At 40.2% G+C, this 13637-nt stretch overlaps 1 long non-coding RNA gene across 2 annotated transcripts in view; it reads left to right on the top strand.

The window, feature by feature from the left end:
- LOC114134577 (uncharacterized) overlaps positions 1–7967 on the top strand; it is a 33673-nt gene extending 25706 nt beyond the window's left edge. The window contains exon 5 of one of the 2 annotated variants that reach the window (XR_003593409.1): positions 7733–7967. This is a non-coding gene — a long non-coding RNA (uncharacterized LOC114134577). Of the gene's footprint in view, positions 1–1682; positions 1723–7732 lie in introns of those variants that run through there. The other variant, XR_003593410.1, reaches the window with a different exon arrangement.
- The last annotated feature ends 5670 nt before the right edge of the window (positions 7968–13637 follow it).

The raw sequence follows: 13637 nt of genomic DNA, 5'->3' as shown, positions 1-13637 counted from the left end.
TTAAAATAAAAAACCATATTATATATTAACCATATTTTACTATGGTTGATGGAAATGCAGCTACTGAAGGACTCATTCTTACCATCATGCCCAGCTACAGTGGCTCAAAAAATCAGAACAAATATTAGTATCCTGTAGCTGGTTCGGCTGGAGGTCGTTCTGTATTCACTGAGATGCTTCAGAAAGTAGTTCTGGGTTTGGTTGGTTGGTTGTTTGAGTATTTTTTGAGAAAAGGTCTGGACCAATGTGGAAATGAACTCTGGTCTGTTTAAAGAGGACCAAACGGATCAGGTGTGAATACACTCTGAGTGTTGGATGATTGAGAACAGGTGTGGCAGCAATCAGAAACAACCTGAGGTTTTAACATCACCATGCACTCTGCAGAGCGGCGTACTGTGATTTAAAGAGCCTTTTACGTTTTAATCTCTGGCAAACATTACAGCTCTCAGTTGATTAACATAAAATAATATTAGCTGCAGCCAAGAAACACGGAGGAATATTCAGCTCACTAAAGCAACAGCATCAAGGTTATCCCTGCTAAAAGCCTCTTCTGTTTCTGCTCCCTCATGGAGACGAACACTGGAGCTGATTCCTGCTGCAGCGGTCAGTGATGAACCGAATCCAGACAGCGATATGACAGTTTCTTAATGGAGGTCTGGTGAGTCATATTCCCTCAGGTGATAAGGCAGGTAGAGGACCAATCAGGGGCACCAGAGCAGCCTTGTGATGGGTTGACATGGTTACATCATCGGATGAAAAGATCCTGGACTCTGCTGTAAATTTCTCTGCAGCGATCATCAGCATGTGAAACAGACGTTTGGATCTCACTCATCCTAACTGGATGGAAATGAGCTGCTTCTTCAAAATCTACATCTATGATCGCCTGATTAATTTAACAAATGTCTGTTTGGGTTATTAATCATATTCAATGCTCTCAACTCATCTGCTTTAAGTAGAAATGACTTTCAGAAGCGCTCTTCCTCAGACCGATGGCTGCAGCCTCTGTGGCTTTAAATTTAGGGAAACTAATAATTAAACACACTATTGCACAAGGTTTGGTTCATTTCACACACACACATACACACACAGAGCGACACACTGCTCAGTGTTTGTATTAATGGCTGGATGACACGGCAGGCTGCCACCCTGCTGGGCGACATGCCAGCCAGAAGAAAAGTGCGCTGCGTTTAACCGTGACTCTGCAGGCCACAGGGCGCCGCCGCCTGACTGTCTGTAGTGACAGGAGATGATCACTGATGGAGATTCACCCGAGGCGCCGCTGGCCCAGGTGGATGGCAACCAGACGCAGACAAATCTGCTGACAGCCCTGGTGAAATCCATCCTTTATCACAGGCGCAAAATCAAACACGGAAAAAATATTGTTTTATTTTCCTTGGAGTTTATAGGAATGTCTGTTTGGTTCTCAAGGGCTTAATGAATAAATATAAACATGACATGGCAGAGCGACCTCCAAGCTGAATATTGACCCATATTAGTCTTGATGTTAGAGAAGGCTAAAAAAAGTCTCCAAAGCCCCCAGCTGGAGAACTCCAGGTCTCCATAGCAACCATTAGACTCACTTTACATACCAAACCGGAAACAGACACAGTTTAATAAGTTTGTTTTCCCACCTGGTAGTCCGGTAGACTCGGTTCGATTGGTAACATTTGTTTCGTCTCCAGCTGCTGCGGTTCTTCTTCTCTGCTCTGACCCAAACCAACCTGTTCCCCTCCTGGCCTGTGGGGGCGCTGCACCAAGAACCACTGAAGGAAACGACACAAAAACCTCTGAAGACGCTGAGAGCAACTTCCTTCTTCACCAGATGGAAACAAAATGGAGGCGTCAGATTTTAGTGGTTGGAGGATTTCTCTTTAGTCTTTGACTAAAAACTATTAGTCATTTCTGCTGCTAGCGCTAGGCTAGCACTGTAGCTTTGGTTGCATTTACCCAGAATGCCCTGCACTGTAATCCGCTTCCTGTTTTTGGAGCGGTCTCCGTTCTACTTGGCGTTCACATTCAAACCGAGCCAGAGTTCACTTCAACAGAACCCAGACCGAGGTTTGGAGGAACAGAGTTTGGGTTTTTGGTCGATTACATGGAAACCAGTGAAAATATCATTGAGACTTTGGATATAATTCACCATGTTAGAGACAGAAAAATAATGTACAGATTTGGTCAGTATTCTTGTGGTTTATTTATTTAATATTTCAGCTTGTAGTGTTTGTGTGTGTTTGGTCTCTAGTCATCTAATGATGGTTAACATTGTATTCACATTACAACACTTAGTGCAGTTCTAGTTTCCTTTATCTCTGAGTTTTTCTGGTTTTGTTTCCAATAGAAGGAAGAAACAGTTTCAGCCATCTGTCTGTTAGACTGGCTTTGTAAAGTAAAAGGCTGCAGAATCAGCCGGCTTCAGGCGAGGAGGCGCTGGGACAAAAGGAGGACAGGAGAACGAAGGAGATGGATGCCAAGAGCCAAAAAGCCTCTCATGTGAAAATATCCAGCATGTTGTCAGCTTCCATCTCTCTCCAGTTATCAGCATCATCTCCTCTCTGCAGGTCAATGGCTCCCGTTCTCATCTGAAGCTCTTCATTTCTGTCGTTTTATCCAACCACTTGCTCAAGGTCACAGAGGTTCTGATGCCTTTCTCAAGACTCAGAGTGAACCCTGGACACGCCATCAACCCAGCTGCCATTTTAGCCACTGATGAAAGATGGAGGCATGAGCCATCCAACTATAATGTGCAGTGGAGGGCACCGCTAACTAAAAAGCTAGTTGCACCAACTCTAAAGCCCTAAACATTAACATTAGTTATGCCAACACTAAAGAGCTACATGACATTAGCAGAAACTAAAGTGCTAACATCTAACATGTCTGTGACAGTGATGTGGCGTGTTTCACCTTTAGAGGGTCAAACTCCATTTTCTCTGCACAGATTGAACCCAGGAAGTGATTCTTTGGAACAGATATTTTATTTTTGATAATTCTGTTGCTGATTTTTCCACAGCAGATGTTTGGTCACAAACTAAAACTGCTAATTTGCTGCATTGCATCACTGATGGAGAAAATGTAAGAAAGCCAAAAAATCTTGATTTATGAACCTTATTTAATATATTTGTGAATAATCTCCCTGGATTTTGTTAAATAGTTTAAAAGTATATTATTTATTTTTGTTTATTATGTATTTCTTTTTATAAAATTAAATATATAATATATATTCAATAGAAAGAAATAGAAATATATTTCAATTTATTTCAATAGAAAGAAATCTATAAAAAAAGAAACATGAGGAGAGGAAGTGGAACTGCTGTGTAAACAGTCTTCAAAATAAAAGCACAAATGTAAATGTCTAAGTACTTGAAGAAATCTTTACAGACGACCAAAACTTCAACACAGATGATTAACTTTATTCAACTGAAAGTTTATGGAACAGTCAAGTAAATTAGCGCTTTAGAAATTATCCAGAAGAATTAATTTAGGGGAAACTAAGTGTGCTAAATGTTTCCAAAGTTAACTAAAGCGCTAAATAAACCAGCTCCCTGATTAGTGGATTAGTGGATCTGTGCCACCACACAATATATGTACAACTTATAGCTGCTTTAGCAAGAGAGAAAAGATGATTTTATTTAATTGGCCAAAAGTGTAAATAAAAATATTAATTTCGCTTCTTGCTACTTATTTTCCCACGGTTGTCTGCTTGTCCCAGTTTCACATTGGCTTTAGTCCCAAAGCCTGATGGATAGAACCGTATAATGTATTCCTTACATAGACTTAGACTTTCATATTGATTGTGCGGCTTGTGGGACTGCTGTCTCCTCATTCTGTGTCCCGACAGAAAGAAGAGCCGCTGTCTGTTTTTGGCGAAGTGCTGGACTTCCCTCCAGAGGAACGAACAATTACCATCCATCCCTGTAGCTGCTGGGTGCAGTTAGCGGCCCTGTCCAGTCGGTTGATAAATCTGGCCAGGTTCTCGTCTCCCAGCTGATGAAAACAGAAACATGTTGTCTTGATATGAGGAAATGGTGAAAATGTCTCAGTTTCTGCAGATCCAATCTGGATTCTCTGTGTTTCATTTGGAGACATGGAGCTGTCAGTCAGCGGCGGCTGCTGCCAGCCTGCCTTGTTCCTGTTAACAGAAACGGCTCCATCCTGGGTTCATCCTCGCTGTGCTGTCACCAGCGGCACAAAGCTTAACCTTTCTCCTCCCGTTCTGCACAGCTGCTCCTCCTCCTCGCTCCTTCCTTGCATTCAGATCACTGCCTGGGTGTGTTCATGTTGGTGTTCATGCAGGAGGAAGCGGAGGGTTATGTCTCTGTGCTGAGTGACGGGTGGGCAGTGGAGAGCGTCGATGGGAGACATGAAGACGAGATGTGACTGATCCTTCTGTTTTAATGGCAGTTTTATGTAAAACAGAATTTATTTTAGCTTTAAATCATGTTAAAGTGTTTTCACCTCATCAAAGACGCACCTAGGGCGCTGCTTTGAGAAGTCCTTTAATCTTCATGGCAACCATTGAGCTGAGCAAAACGCCTGCGTGGACCTGGCCCCGCCTTTTAGGCACAGCTCCTCCCCCACTCAGCTCCTAAAGACTAGCCAGGAGCAATTAGCAAACATCTGTTGGAACTGCTGAGCTCACTATAGGAGCGACTTCTCAGTGAAACGCTGGTAAAAATGTTGCTAAAGGGTTAATAGAGGAGACATTTTGGGATGACTTCTTGGAGGCGGAGCTTCAGAAAGATCAGGAGCTTTTTAAAGAGACAGAGGCATTAAATTATAAACCCAAATTTCTTTTAAGTCATATTTGACATATGCAGCATTTTTATCGACTGAAGGAAACATAATTACTTGATTGTCACTATGTGGCTTGAGAACACATAATGTTGCCCCTTTGAGCTAAATGCATCGTTTTTCTGGTCATTATAAGGTGAAAATAGTTTAACTTCCAGCACAGAAAAACTCCTCATAATGTTTCTCATTCCTGAGATCCTGAGTCACTGATGTGAGGTCTTATTCGCTCCTCCAGTTGATTTCCCAGCAGAACCACCTCAACCTTTCTGCTCGGTTGTTTTCTGCTTCCATTTGAGGAGAGCTTTTTCACCTTGGCTTCGGGCCGCCGGCCATTCCAGCGCTGTCACTTTGATCCCACTCACCAGCCAGCCGGCTGTGGCGTTTGTCCGGGGCGATCGTGACTGTAAGGAAGAAAATGATGATGTGCTTCGACTCAACATCTTACTGGAATCCAATTGGAATATTAATCAGCTCTTCACTGATTCTGTCTCTTCCTGGGTTGTATAACATCCAATTCCCACATAATTACAGCATGATTATTCTGCTGAAATGTTGCACTATTGATTCAGTAAACAACATGCTTTCTTAACCCTAATTAATTCATCTAAGAGACAGAGTATAGAGTGGTTGTGTTCTTGGTGTTATTGCGTTTTGTAAATCCATTCCAGCAGGTTCAGCAGCGCTCCCCTCTTTTAAAGCTATTGATTAAAATGTGTTGTGTAATTAAAAGCTTGTCTGAGTTCCCAATAAAGTTACGGAAGCATGAAAATATCCAGGAAGTTATCACAAGAATTTACTCATCCTCTACACATTTCTTCTTTTTGCTCATTTCAAATCAGGCACTTTAATATCAGGCAAAGAAATAAAAACAAAATGAAGATTTTTAATTATAAATTGATGTATAAGCAGTGGTGGGAAGTAACGAAGTACAAGTACTTCGTTACTGTACTTAAATACAATTTTCGTGTATCTGTACTTTACTTAAGTAGATTTAATAATGGATACTTTCTACTTTTACTCCACTACATTTAACAGTAAGTATCTGTACTTTCTACTTCACTACATTTCTATATAGCGTTTCGTTACTCGTTACATCCAAGACGCATTTCAGTTTTTGGATTTGTTCGTTAGTTTGAAAGTATCCAATGGCGAGAGCAGAATCAGTCCGCTGAACCAATCCAAAGCGGGAAATAACCATTAGGCCCTCCCTCAAGAAGAGCAGCACAGTACGCAGGACCTGCAGAATCATTAACTCCCAGAATGGAGTCCAAGGATAATCATCCTCCAGAAGACCTGCCCCACCCATGGCCTTATTTAAAAGATTTCTTTGAAATAACTGGGTCAAAAAACGCTTCCTGGAGATTCCAATGCCGCCTTTGCATAAAATTCTATCTTTCAAAAATTCACCATCAAATTTGAGAAAACATATTGAGGTAAGTTAAGTTGCTAAACGCTATCGATGTTAAATTAATTTGTGTTAGTGAAGTTTTATGTAATCTTAGCAAGCTTTTTGTTGAACTCGACTGCAGTAAATAAATACGATTACTGTATATTGTTATAAGCTAGCATGAACTTGCAAGTAACAGTGATTACTGCGGTCGTGATCACGTCTCCCGCCATGAATGTTACATATAAGTTGACGCTAAACTCCTTCACGTCCTGGTTATTGAATAAATGTTAGCGCCATTAAAATAATCTCCATGTAACAGTTACAGTCATATTCAATAAATTAGAATATGGGTTCCAATGAGAGTCCGGCGACATTGGCGGACATGCCCGCCCACAGAGTCAGCCGTACCCCCCCTGCCTGGAAGGTGTTTATTGTCAGCCCCTTTCTGTTAAGAGTTCTCTCAAAATAGCTGGCAGAAAAGTTAAGTTCATGTTTTGTTAGGACGAAAGACTAGATGTTTCCAAATCGCTTGATGTTTGTTAGGTCAGTTTAAAGTCCCTTTTTTCAGGGAAACAATTTTCTTTTGAACGTGTTTATTTTGAATTAAATAAAACATTTCAAAGGTATAATAATTTCTCTCATTTTGCCTAATTACATGTAACCCTGCAGGTCATCCCTGGAATTCTGATGCATAGAATAAAATATCTAAATCTAAACTGTCACAGGGGGTAAACACAATAAAAACATGCTTTATCTGCAGCATTGCTCATTAAAATGGTACATTACTGATTTATTAAAACTAAATACGATAGGTACACTTAATGACATTATATAAGCCGTTAGGTATTATGGTCAGCAAGTACTTTTACTTTTAATACTTAAGTAGTTTTAAAAGCTTGTACTTTCTTACTTTTACTTAAGTAAAATAATAATGTGGTACTTTGACTTTTACTTGAGTAAATTTTTGTCTGTGTATTTGTACTTTTACTTAAGTACATTGTATGAGTACTTTCTCCACCACTGTGTATAAGAGAGGAAAAAATCTACTGAAACTGTTAGTGATGTCTGCTAATGAGTCTTTCACTTTACTATGGATGACATGTGACCTGCTCTTCTTTCCAGCAGACTGTTAAAATATCTAAATCCAAGTTCAGACTTTGACTAGGCCAATCCAAACCATCACTTGCTGGTGTCCTTTAGCTCTTTAGCTATTGAAAAAGACAAACGTGCTTCAGGGTCAAGTAAATAACAACCTGGTGGCCAAATATTCATGATTCATGGTTCCATCGGTTAGCAGCATATAAAGCCCAGACCGTCAATCCGCCGCCGACATGTTTGGCTGTTTATATCATCAACTGTCACTGAAATGCTGAGCTAGATTTTTTTCTAGATGAGATGAAACAAAAACCTTTTAAAAAGTTTTTACTTTTGTGTCGTTGGGATATTTTCTTTTCTGATCAGCAGCTTTAATGTAAACTAGGAGCGTATTATAAACTCAGATTCTGTCCTGTTTACAGCATCAAACATTTATCTTTCTAACTCTTTGTGTTTCAGACTCGGCTTTCCGTGTGCTGGCCGCGTTCCCGTCCCGCCATCTATCACCCCAGGCTATCAGCTAGCGCTCATACTGTCTCAGTCACAGCAGCACCAATAAAGGAGAATGAGTTAGGACGCAATCTGGTAATGAGCCTGGTATGGATGTAAATGAATTTGTTACAAGCTGCATTACTAATTTATTCATCCAGCTGTGTCTCAGTCAGTTTAGCCCTGATCCACCCAGATCTCCGACCGGAGCTGGAGGTTCTGGTTCCTCTGAGAGCTCTTATTTTCTCTTTTTACCCCGCAGGGAAAGGGATGAAAAATTTGTTTTCTGTTCAGATACATGATTGAGTCGAGGCTGCTTATGTAATTGATTCATATTTAATATGTGGAGCATGGATGCGTGCTCCTGGCTGGGCTTGTCTCTCCTCCTCGTCAGCCTGTTTCTAATATGCACTTCTTGTGTTTGCTGCAGTGGTGCATGAAACGGGTCGTCGCATGAATTTGGCCAGGAATTTACGATGGGGCTCTTTGAGTGATGCGAGTCCGGGCCTTGTAAAGTAAATGTACCATAGCTGTTGTTGCACTTGTGGGATGTACTTTAACCAGTTTTTAAAATATATACACAGGGCAGGAAAATAAAAAGCTGAAGCAGAGAAGCAGTGGACCATCTGGTCGGTGAGTTCACTGTTTTCCTTCTGTTCTAAACTTCAAACTTAAACCAATAAACTAAAATAATTTTGACGGGACATTAAGGCCGTAAAGTTAACTGGTGGCGCTCTGGCTGCAGCAGCGCTCTGTTTACAGCAGTAAAGATGGCCGCCGCTGCCTCTGGATGGATTTTAAAGATGTCGAGAACGAAAGCATGGTGCCCAGATGAAAGAATGTAAGGAAAAAGTCACGTTGAGCCAAATCTACCGTCTGGCTTCTGCAGCAGAATTATTTTCACGTCTCACATTAACAAAGCAAAAGTCTGATAAAATGCTGCATGGCCATTCAGACTGCAGACGCTTGCAGACAATCAGAGATGATTTAGTTCCATGGAAGTGGCACAGATTGGGTTTCTGAAATGGTCAGAACTGGGCCGTTCAGACTGCGTGTTGCGTTCAGCTGCTGTGTGAACGTAGCTTTTCTGTTTGGGTTTCATTCGACCAGAGAGCATCCAGTAAACATTAAATCGAACTTCTTACATGTTTTGGTCATCGTTGGTTTTCTCCTTCCCTCTAATGGATAAAGGTCAAGTTTGTGAAGTGCAGCTCCTCCAAAGTCACCATCCTGGCTGCTTATTTTGTTCTCACAAGATGAAAATGTTTATTACCTGCTTTTAGGAAAATACATTTAGACATAAATAAGAAACTTTCTTTCCAGACTCCATTAAATTCAGTAAAAACAGATAATTGGGGTTTTGTGCACCGGATGCTGAGCCGACTGATGGAGGAGCTTCTGCTGCAGAGTCGTATTCACCCAGCGTCTGTTGGTTGGAGTGGGAATGTTTTAATAAGACTAAGGGTGTTTTCCATCATGATTAGATTCAGGCCAAAGATTCATCTGGTGGCATTAGATTTTTGGCCAGAGCATTAAGCTGATTGTTTGAATCACAAATGAAACTCTGGCATTAAGCTGGCAGTTGTCCTGTGGATTGTATTATTAGTGTTCCAGGATAACCTGAACTTAAGCAGCTGTTTTCTTCAGTCAGAGGAAGAACTGTTTAACTGTAAGTCAGAAAATATAAGAGTTGAGAGTTTACAGTTAATGAGACGGGTTTTAATTGCTGCGTATTCCCCTGAGAGCCTCATAATAACGCATCATAAATCAAAGCGGAAACTATTCTCAGTGACTCTGCTGGTGGAGCTTCTCATTTAAAGAGCCAGGCAGGAGTTTAGACCCACATTTCACCTCCAGCAGGAACGTCACCTTCATTTTGGCCTCTTAACACTGAAACGTTTTACTTCACTGTACTGGAAAAACAAAAACTGGGAGCATAAGCTTAAAATGCAGGCGCCTTCGCTCCCATCCAATTAAATGTACACATATAAACCTATCAATATTTGGATAAAAATTCCATAAGCAAGTTGTTACATCCATAATCTGACAGCGATATTTCACCACTCTTCTAATAAGAAACCGTCCAGTTCAGTTAAATTTATCGGTTCTTGGCACAAACTGGACTTTAAACATATTTCTGATTTTTTTATAACTATTGAAAAGCTTCATCTTATTACACTTTATCCAGTGAATCATGGTGATGAACTTATTAGAACATAAAATGTAAGCGTTGTTGGAAATATTGATGAGTGAGTGAAGGTATGGACGGGTTTTATAGGTGAATTTATAGCCGGCTAACAATAAGGTGCAGCAATGGCCACAGAGGTCAGGACTACAACAATGACCCTGACATCAGCCGTATTAAAAATGCATGGAGTATCATTAAAAATGGAGGCTTTTATGCACCGAAATAAACAACCAGACTAGGTGAACTCTGGTTCTGATAGGTTTAAGCCTGAAGCCTTTAAAGGGCAACAGAAATGTTTTCTTTGCAACTTGCAGCTAAATCACATTAAACTCTATATTTATATTTGAGCCTGTATATAGAGACAGAAAACTGCCAAAATCCAAACTGGTTTTAAAAAACCAGTAATTACTGTGACAGTCATGTAAAACCTCTGATTAGCATCGTATAATAACATTCATCATGCTCAAGATAAAAGTCATTTCATAGTTTACACTGTACAGAAAATGTAGCCTGACCCAGTTTCCCTCCCGTACTGAACGTCAACATGTTGATCCAGGTGTGAAAAACGGATGGATGCCTCCATAATTCCCAAGATATTAACTCTGGCTGCTGAGGCATTGATTTCCGTGTTTTCTTGCTGTCACTTTCCGTCCGGGGACGATGATTCGATCAGTTTGTTGTTGCACCAGGGGGCCTAATCTTGTAGACCAGATAAATGGCAAGTGGTCTCAGAAAGGCTGTCTGTGTTGATTAAATGATCACCCTCTGAAAAGGTCGCCAACCCTGTCTGCTTCCACACACCAGAACAACGCGGCCGCCATTAGTTTCCACTGAGCGCGCTGAAGGATAAACATGGAGGTCGTGAGATTTGCTCACAAGCGCAGATGGTAGACAGACAGCGGCCATTTGTCAGAGTTTCTTCATCCCAGATAACCAGAAATGAGGCAGATAGCAACAAATGAAACAGATTGGACTCTGGGATAAGGATGTGAGGGACGTCACAGAGAGGCTGCGATAATAAATCAAAAACTTGACCAAAGTTACAACTTTAAAACACACTAATACCACTGAATGTACAGTACTGTACTGGCTTTAAAAGTGTTGCATTTATATTTTGCTAAAAGTAAAGTAGAGGAATCAGATGCTGAATATTTATCCTGCACATTGGTACAGAAAGAAGTCAAGCATTGATATATTTCTGTAATTAGTGAATATGTCAGCAACATTTCCTAAAGACAAGTTCAACTTTATTTTATTATCTCCAATATTTGGTGGTAATTTGCAAAGAACTAAAGCAAAGATTTGGTACAAAATAGTCTGACACTAACAGAAACAAATGAACATTTGAGTTATTTTATGTTGCATTTTATCACCTTCACTGCCTATAAAAATATTTTTTTGTTTTTACAAGTAAATCTTAATCAACAAAGTGAGTTTTTTTGACAAACCAATAATTAACAATATTTTAAATCAAAATCAAAACAGGGATGTGAATATTTTAACTGTATGAAAATAAAATGAATGGAAATTGAATAAAATATGCATAAAATGTGACTCCAGCACAGATAGAAGCAACATATTAAATAAATTATAACTCTTAACAATGATTATTAAAATATTAATATTTATCTTTACGTCGTTTTAAGCTTCCTACACAGAAAACTACAAGATTATGAGAGCTTTAGACCGCCCCCTGCAGGCCGATAATAGACCTGCGTATCAATGGAAATATTTTTTTTTAATCTAAAAAGGTTTATATTTTGTAATCCTTTACCCTGAGGTCTGTTTTTATTTCAGCCGTTTTCTATCAGGATGTATTAGTTTCATTTATGAATTAACCAACGCTGCATATTATTAAAATTAGGATCATTAACTGCTGAGAATCATAAATAAATACATTAATACACAAGTTTAAAGAGAAAAACACAGAACATTTCATTATTTTACCTCTAAACTAGAGAAACTGTAACACTTTATAATTTATATAAAGGATTTTGTTTCTATTAACAACATCCTGACTAAATGCCTGTTTTAATTTCAGTCATAACATCTGCAACTAATGATTATGATTAATTCAAGTGTACATGATAATGCACTATGTTAGTGAACCCCCCGCCCCACACACACACACACACACACACACTAGTGATACATTGACTCTTAAGGTCTCCACTGAATTTCTCAGTCCAGTCACCACCCGACTTGTCGCTCCAGCAGAAAGAGCGAGTGGAATAATCCCAAGGTCATTCATGTGTTGGCTCATAAATAGTTCAGCTGGTGTTGATATTTATTGTCTCTATTAATGGCCGTCTGCAACGCTGCAGCCTCTGAATGGCTCATGCCATTATTTTTATTTACAACCTGAGAGGCGTTAAGTGGTGCTAACCTGGGGGTCGCCTCAGTAAATGATGTTTTGACGTGTGAATTAATCGATCTCCTCTGCTGGGCTAAATGATCTTTATAAGAAATGCAATATTTCTTTATTTTGACCCATATTTAAGGAAAGGTTATCCGTCATTCCCCCGTTAGTTCACTGCTTGGTTGCATGTCAGGTCGGAGGAAGTGGACTCTCCATGTTTTGTGCACTGTAGCAAGGCGGCCTCTGATTGGTTACCATTTGCTGATGGTTGTTGATATAGAAAAAAGGCTCGCTGCTCTGGGCACCACTGTGTCAGGGGGTGTCATTCTATTAATTATTTGCAGAAAAGAACTGAGTTAGTCATTTATGTCAGCAGGTGCTGCAGCCTGTCACAAGAAATAGTTTGCTAAACCAAAATGAATTTTTTATGCTAAATGTTCACTATGTACACATAGTTATGAACTCCTTTGTATCTTCAGCACTCGAATACAACAGTAGATGAAGAACTACCACCGCATTGTAGAAGAGAAGCTTTGACAGCTGGACTGAAGTGATTTTGCTGTTTTATTCTTTTAATCTGAAACCTAAACGCTGCTGAAAGCTGAGGTTGAAAAAGCATTGTTACTGTTGGCCAGACGCTTTACGTGTTGCTTCATAGAAAATACTCTGACATATATTTGACACAAGTCGGATGTTGATGATGTTTATTCAGATTATGTATCTCCATGTAAACGGCCTTTTTGTGTGAAACTAAAAATGGGGGAACATGGAGGTTCGCCCAGGGCACCATTCCTGCTAGAACTGCCTCTGTGTTTTGCTACTTCTGCTGTTTGAGGATGAAATTATTATTATTAAAGGTGAATGATCCAGTTAACCACTGACATGATGGACTGCAGAGATGGAAACCTTCAGTCAGTCTCTGGGTTTCTGTGTGCTAAGCTGAGCTCAGGTTAATCAGTTCCTCCATCAGCCTCCCGCCGCTCCCGAACCTCCTGCCCCGACTTTAACATCACCGAGGACAGAGTCATAAACGGGACTCTGTTCTGAGCAGAGCGCTACCTGTTTAAATCACACGCCACTCACCACCATGAATATCAATGAGCCTCCTCAACTTCCTACCAAGAGGCGGCGACCGCAGAGGCCTGAATACAGATCAGATGTTAAGTCACACTTTTATCTCTGCTGTTTCACCTCTGTCCTCCATTAAAGGCTCCATTAACACAAGTGAGAGGAATAAAAGCTGCACTATAGTGGACACATGTTGAAGTAAACGTGTTTTAGTATTCTGAGCTGATGCCAGGCTCTTAAACGCTGCTGTTACATGACCC

This window comes from Xiphophorus couchianus, chromosome 19 (genome assembly GCF_001444195.1).
Source record: "Xiphophorus couchianus chromosome 19, X_couchianus-1.0, whole genome shotgun sequence".
NCBI lineage: Eukaryota > Metazoa > Chordata > Actinopteri > Cyprinodontiformes > Poeciliidae > Xiphophorus > Xiphophorus couchianus.
This window is presented reverse-complemented; position numbering and strand designations above follow the sequence as displayed.